The sequence below is a fragment of the Protomyctophum parallelum genome, assembly GCF_964188405.1.
Source record: "Protomyctophum parallelum genome assembly, chromosome: 11".
In the NCBI taxonomy this organism is placed as follows: domain Eukaryota; kingdom Metazoa; phylum Chordata; class Actinopteri; order Myctophiformes; family Myctophidae; genus Protomyctophum; species Protomyctophum parallelum.
Window position 1 is genome coordinate 26,328,360 of NC_139707.1, and position 7,887 is coordinate 26,336,246.

The 7,887-nt window shown below is 43.6% G+C and overlaps 1 protein-coding gene and 1 pseudogene across 3 annotated transcripts in view; one reads left to right on the forward strand and one right to left on the reverse strand.

Annotated features, from left to right (window-relative positions):
• ube2f (ubiquitin-conjugating enzyme E2F (putative)) overlaps positions 1-3,133 on the reverse strand; it is a 56,541-nt gene extending 53,408 nt beyond the window's left edge. For both annotated transcript variants that reach the window (XM_083777202.1, XM_083777201.1), the window contains exon 1: positions 2,926-3,133. The gene's annotated coding sequence lies outside the window, so the exon portion shown is untranslated. The remainder of the gene's footprint in view (positions 1-2,925) is intronic.
• Positions 3,134-5,337: 2,204 nt separating this feature from the next.
• LOC310866946 (tubulin alpha chain-like) lies at positions 5,338-6,933 on the forward strand (annotated as a pseudogene). The gene is made up of 3 exons: positions 5,338-5,441; positions 5,761-5,909; positions 5,984-6,933. The product of its transcript is annotated as a tubulin alpha chain-like (transcript).
• Positions 6,934-7,887: the final 954 nt, after the last annotated feature.

Consider the following 7,887-nt stretch of genomic DNA (forward strand, 5'->3'; position numbering starts at 1 on the left):
AGTGTACTGTACTGTCACTGTACTGACCCACAGGAACGCAGCCAGGCTGACGGCCCGATTCCGGCGAGCCGCCTTGCGTCCAAAACGGTTGAGAAATGACAGTTACAGTGTGGGGGTCCCTCTACTGTACCCTCTACTGTACTGTACTGTCACTGTACTGTACTGGCACACCCTAAATCACCATATATACAGTTAATATGTGTGTGTTTGTGTGTGTTAGGTTGCGCACAGGTGGTGAAAAGAAACAATGCTATTTGTGCTGTGACGCACCCACCCAGCCACACACATAGCTCCGCACTAAAAAACAAGTACAGATCCAGCCTGTCAGATTCTCGCCTGTCATCCCTGATGTACATACACCTGTCTAAGATGACATCAGAGACTTTTGACCCAAAGCCAGCTGTTGACTTGTGGATGCAAACCAGGGGAAGAGGAGTAGGCCTGCATCATCATCTGCCATGGTTGAAATTGAGTTATGACAGCAGTGATGATGATGATGATGCACAGCTTGTAGCATAAATGTTTAGGTTGTAGCTTTAAGCAAACTGAGCTCAAAGAGCAGTCAATTGTTTCAGTGTTTACAGAATATTCAGTGCTCAAAGACCAGTCAGTTGTTCAGAATATTCAAAGCAAAGTTACTATATTTACCCAGGGTAACTGGACTAAGCTCAAGAACTTGTTTACAGCCAGGCCCTGCTCATAGAACATTTCATGGTAGGGGTTCAATGCCTTGCTCAAGGGCACTTCAGCTGTGGTAATTTTAACGTGCCGGTCCGGGGATATGAACAAGCAACCTTCCGATATCAAGACTGCTCCGCAAACCGTTCAGCCACCGCTGCCCCATTCAGTGTTTAAAGACCAGTCAGTTGTTTCAGTGTTTACAGAATATCCAGTGCTCAAAGACCAGTCAGTTGTTTCAGTGTTTACAGAATATTCAGTGCTCAAAGACCAGTCAGTTGTTTCAGTGTTTACAGAATATTCAGTGCTCAAAGAGCACTCAGTTGATTTCAGTGTGTTTAAACTTTAAAGAACAGACTTTATGCTTGCATGTAGTGAAATATTCACACTTTTAGACCATATTATCCGTGGTCATCATATGGGCTTACCTAAAGAGAAAAGCAGTAATTAGAATTTTCACTTGTTTCTTTTGTTTTGCATCCAACACCATCACACTATATTCGCACACATCCACTCACCTACACTACTGATTCTACAGACTAACACACACCATCATTCATCTTTATTTATGAATAAATATCGTTTTGCTTAAAGTTATTCATGCATCCCTCTTTTATCCATCCGGCGAGACGGGTCGCCGCATTTTGTGAGCACCAAGTAACTTCTCCAGGTGCTCCTCGGAGTACTAGACTAGACCAAAAAAAGGTTGTGTGCAGCCCTGAATATTAAGGTTATTGTAGTGGTCAATTTGTGCAGAAAGTTTGTGCTGATGCAAAGTGGATGTCCTACCTCCCCCTCACTTCAGTTTTGCCTTTGCAGTCATGAAAATAACAGACTGCTATTGGAAACCAAATTAGTCAACTATCTAGCTTGCTGCTTAGCTAGCAGAAATGGAAATTCTAAAATATATTTAAAAAAATAATCACATCCGTGTGCAGTGAGGGGCGATCTTATCATCATACACCATCTCATTCCGGCAAATCAGAATTTGCGTCCTCACCTTCGTCTTCAATGTTTGTATTTACAAGAAGACTCAAAATGGTCCATTCATTGTCAATGGGATTTAATGTTTGTGTAGGACAAAGTTTGTGCACATACACTAAAAGCTGGACATATAAGGAGGGGCTATCGCCCCTCAAACACACACAAACACACACACACACACACACACACACACACACACACACACACACACACACACACACACACACACACACACACACACACACACACACACACACAAACACACACACACACACACACACACACACACACACAGTGCCTCACCACCAAGTGCACAACAGCATGACACCACACACATATATATATATATATATATATATATATATACTGTATTGTCGTGAACGAAAATGACAAACAGAAGACAGCTTCGTGTTCTCTTATGGGGCAGAATTACTGACTCTCTGTGGCATTCAAAGAATGCGGAAGAGTTGCCAAGCATGAGAGACTAATGTGTGAGCCCCTGGCAGTGTCAGTGCATGCAGTACAGTACTGTACATGCATTTAGTTACTCTCTGGGTTACTAGCAGTAAGAGAAGATATCACATGTCAGTTCCACCGACCCCCCCACCTGCCTCAGCTGTCAGTCAGCCTGTACCCCTGCTTTGCTTACTGACACCACCAGGCAGCCCCCGCCCCAGTGAGGACAGAACGTAGCAAAACTAGCCTGGAGTCCCTGGACATTATTACAGTAGCCAATAAAACAGCTTTACTACAATAAACTTGAACAATGTTTATGTATACCAAATACATATGGGGTCAGTAAGAGATTGTACAAAAAGAACCAAATGGACCCTTATGGGTCCATTTACCCTTTTGGGTCCCATATGGGTCCATTTGGTTCAGTTTAGTACACTCTTACACTCTGTAATTTTAACACTGAGGATTTTACTGTGAAGCTATAGTTGTAGCCTTGTAGGCGATATTAGCTTATTAACTAACCCAAGTTACCGGCATGCTAACAGTGTGGGCGGCTAACGTTAGCTAGTCTGAGTGCGGTGACAGGTGCAGACAACAACAAATACGCCTGAAGGCTTAGGCGTACGTGCATTAACTTGTGTTACATGCTCCTGGCTTTGCAAGACTGCACATTGTGCACAAAGAATTTTCACTTGCCAAGTCGGTCAACAAGCACGTTTAGCTAAACGTCTATTAGTGTACTGTGTTGTATTGCTGTGTCTGTGGTCGCACTGGTCGCTTTACTTGTGTTGTGTGCGTTTGTTTTACCTGCTGTCCTCACAGATAAGAGCTCCGTCCTACAACACCATAATCAATCTCACGCTGGCTGCAACCCCAGCTAGGGCTCCGTAAGAGGCACTTCAGACAGAGAATGGCGTCCAAAATCAATGGTGTAACTAAGGGGCTAACGATGAAATGATGAAAAATAAACAAACTGGGGGCGATCAGCTGTCAGAAGTTCGCTCCGGTGTCACAGGCGGCGGAAGTGCAGTGATTGTACCGTTCGTCATTATGGTCCGGGTAGTTTTGGAACAGTATCAGTGTAGTTCCGCCGAGCATGATTGATATCGGATAATCGGATGGATTGGTACTAGAGTATATATTAATAATATTATTAATATATACTCTAAGATTGGTACCGGTATTCCTTGTATTATTTTTTGCAGCAACCTGATAGATTGGCTATTGTATTAATAATATCAATCATGTTTAATACTACGCTGCATCAGTGTGTAATGTGTATGACAACATTCAACAAATGCATACTAAAAAAAAGCATTCTTAATTACTTCTGTACACTGGTAGGCTGTAGGCACCTTAGGCACAAGGAGGGTTATCACGGGCATCATAGGAGGCCTTTGCACTTTGCTATGTTTCACCAGTTTCAATTGAAATGGGCCTCCACCCTCAGGGGGGGGGCCTCCGAGCTCCGACTGACCGTCAGGCATCAGTCAACCCCCCGCCACCCTTGGCCCAATGGCCCTCTCTCTCTCTCTCTCCCACAATGTACACCTATTTCCTGTTAATAACATGGGTATGCATGTGCGGCATTGGGAGGTAAAGGGGAGAGTAACTATTTGTATCAATATGGTTGTATCAACAGAATAAGTATGTGATAGGTATAAATTCTGTAGAGATTCTATAGAATCTTTTTGGAGTAATAGGGCTGTCAGGTGAAAAGAAGCAGCTTGGACTCCTCACTCATGCATAGAAGGAAGCATGAGGTCAGTCCGCTGCCAATCCATTTCTATAAAGCTTTGGCCTGGAAGAGAGGTCATCAGGTGAAGCCAACGCACTCTTCAGTTGGCGGGTCGAGCAGATTGGCCAAATCACTGCCCTTTTCATACAGGCTTCCAGCCGTCACCGAGGCGCAACCAGCACCGATCAGCCGAAGGCAGTGAGTGTCCTGCCTTCGGCTGGGTGGTGGTGCAGCCAACCAGCACCGATCAGCTACACCCAGCCGAAGGCAGTGAGGCCCTCATTTATCAATGCGGTGTACACCCACATTTGGCCTGCCCTATATGGCTCTGGTATCAATCAAAGGCTGATGACTACAGAGCACCTCACCAGCCAATCAGTGTCCTATAAATAGAGGAAGGAAGTCAGTTAAGTCACATTTGAACTTCTCAAGTGAGAAACAAAGCTGTTTTTTTTGTTACACACAACTTGACAAAAATGGTAAGTCCCTGCTGAGTCTCACTGCCTTTCATTGCTGCCATAATTGACATGGCTAAATACAAACTCAACAAGAGTTGAGAGCAGCTATTTTTACACATTAGCCTAGCTCTGGTCCACCAGAGCTAAAATGATGTTAATCATGTATTTCTAATTGGGTTGTTAAATTGTGGCAGGCAAAATTTCCCCTAAACAAAATGCATGTAAATTCAGTCTGACTAGAAGGGATACAATGACAGACCAGAAAGGGTGGGATACCAAATGCAGAGGTATGGATCCCCTACACCTACAGCAACTCGAACCATGCATGTTGGTTGCATGCTTTTGTCCCTGGCTGCAACATTAGTCCCACCGCCTTTTCAAAGGCATAAAGCTGCTGGAATTTGCAGGCTGGATTTCCACAATGCATTGTCATTGTAACCTGCCCTGTAGACTATTTTAAATGTCTTCCCACGGCCATAGCCACTTGCCCAGATGTGCCCAAATGTGATAACCATCACATTTGTGAAGAGGGCTATGGCCGTTTCTAGCCCAAAGAGTGTAGTTTATGCAAAAATAATGCTTGGAATAGGTTCAGAATCATGAATAAGCCCTAGTTGGACATGTCGCATGCTACTTAATATAAAACCTAATTCAAATTTGATTTTCTGTTTGCCTTATATAGGTTTTCAATGTTCAACCCCTGCATTTACCATGATCCAAAATGTATATAATATCAATTTATGTTATTTGGATGACACTAAGGAATGAATACTTTGAATGATACTATTGCAATTTCCTTTGGGCCAAATCTTGGATTGACTGGCCTACAATTCAGAATTCTAAGGCCCTTGCTCGGGCTGTTAAGTCTCTTACTAGTCTGTGCATAACATTACAATTATAACATTCCCTCTTCCCTCTCCCTCTCTTCCTACGCAGAGGGAATGCATTTCCATCCATGTTGGCCAAGCCGGAGTGCAGATTGGTAATAGCTTCTGGGAGCTGTACTGTCTGGAGCATGGCATCCAGCCTGACGGACAGATGCCCAGTGATAAGACTATTGTAGGTGGTGACTCCTTCAACACTTTCTTCAGTCAAGAGCTTTGTTGACCTGGAACCCACTGTCATAGGTCAGTTAACCCATTACCAATTCCTTTCAACTTTACTACTAAATGTATTTTCCCCCTATCAATTAAGCCAAAGCCTTAATTGATTTAATGGAGATTCTGTTTTTTATTGCATCCCTGACCCGAAGATCCCAACATTTGACTGAAGTTAATGGGAGACCAATCAACCTACTAAACCTATATTAAAAATGGCAGATGGACACTACCAATATTGGCAAACAAATCTATGCATTCAAGGCTTTATATACATATTTTGGGTGAAATATTTACAAAAAATGTACTAATGATTTTGAACCATTTCCTTTAAACTTTCCATTCACAGATGAAGTGCGTAAAGGAATGTACCGCCAGCTGTTCCACCCCGAACAGATGATCACAGGAAAGGAGGATGCAGCCAATAACTATGCCTGTGGACACTACACCATCGGCAAGGAGGTCATTGACCTGGTCCTGGACAGAATTCGTAAGCTGGTGATGACTTGGAGTTTTATTTTTTGGCAAACTGCTTAAATTCATCTTTAATTTAATTTAATAGTTTTTTTCAGTCTGACCAGTGCACTGGCCTCCAAGGCTTTCTCATCTTTCACAGCTTTGGTGGTGGCACCGGCTCTGGTTTTGCTTCCCTGCTGATGGAGAGGCTGTCTGTTGATTATGGGAAGAAGTCCAAGTCCAGGTGTCCACAGCTGTAGTGGAGCCCTACAACTCCATCCTGACCACCCACACCACCCTGGAACACTCGGATATTGCCTTCATGGTGGACAACGAGGCCATCTTTGACATCTGCCGCAGGAACCTGGATGTTGAGAGGCCATCCTACACTAACCTCAACAGACTCATCAGTCAAATTGTGTGTTCGATCACCGCCTCCCTTCGCTTTGACGGAGCCCTGAATGTTGACCTGACTGAGTTCCAGACCAACTTGGTGCCTTACCCTCGTATCCACTTCCCTCTGACCACCTATGCCCCAGTCATCTCTGCCGAGAAGGCGTATCATGAGCAGCTGTCGGTCGCCCAGATCACCAACGCCTGCTTTGAGCCAGCCAATCAGATGGTGAAGTGTGATCCCCGTCATGGTAAATACATGGCCTGCTGTCTGCTGTACCGTGGAGACGTGGTGCCCAAAGACGTCAACTCTGCTATTGCTGCAATCAAGACCCGATGCAGCATCCAGTTTGTGGACTGGTGCCCCACAGGCTTCAAGGTGGGCATCAACTACCAGCCTCCCACGGTGGTTCCTGGAGGAGACCTGGCCAAGGTCGAGAGGGCTGTGTGCATGCTCAGCAACACCACAGCCATTGCTGAGGCCTGGGCTCGCCTCGACCACAAGTTTGACCTGATGTATGCCAAAAGGGCCTTCGTCCACTGGTATGTCGGTGAGGGGATGGAGGAGGGGGAGTTCTCTGAGGCTAGAGAGGACATGTCTGCCCTAGAGAAGGATTATGAAGAGGTGGGCGCTGACAATGTTGGGGAGGACGATGAGCAAGAGGAGGAATGAGGAATTGATGGGCCTTGTTACACACAATCATAGGAAGGAAAGGAAAACGTGTGAATAAATGCATTCTTTATCCTTTTAACTTGTTTGAATATTTTATTGGACAGAAATGCAAAATGGTCCTTGTTTCCATTTAGAAAACAAGACAAATTTCTACTACTAAGTGGACTGAGTTGTGAATTGAACAATGGGGTGAAATGCAAAACTCTTACTTAGTTTTGTGGTGTAGGCTATAAATCAGGGGTGCCCAAGATCAAGGATGTGCAGGTAGAACCTATTAAAAATGTAAACCTAATTTAAATAAACATTTTCTTTGTGTTTTCTACTTTGAATTACCAAGGTGACTTGACATCAAAAAGGGCCTAACGGCTCATACCCACAATGCAATACTTTGTTCCAGAGTGTTGTGCACAAACGCAGATTTTGTGTACTATAAAATATAAACACACCCTCCATACTAAACATTTTATTTAAAATTGTGCACATTATTATTCAGAGAAACTGATCCTGCATTTTGGGCAGCTTCTAATCTACATCAAACCAAGGAGCAGATAAATATCAAGAGCCCCCCTCTTGATAGAGGAAGAATAATTTGAGAGAAATTAGATAATTACAATGTCATACTACTGTATCAGCGACAGCCAGCCAGACTGTACAATACATAGAAAACAAATCTTCATAATTAAAACACGTTCATGTTTATCAATTTCACTTTGAACATTCAGCTTCAATGAAACTGCATGGGCAAAAGCCAAAATGTATTAAACACGAGGTAGTATCTCTAATGAGTGCAGTGATTAAAGGAGAAACCAATCAAGCAAAGAAAAAACTACAAGGGAGCTGAGAAAGGAGAAAGTAAACTTGCTACCCAAAGGGACAATTAACAAGAAAGGAAGCGCATATATATATATATATATATATATATAATTATATATACACACACACACACACACACAG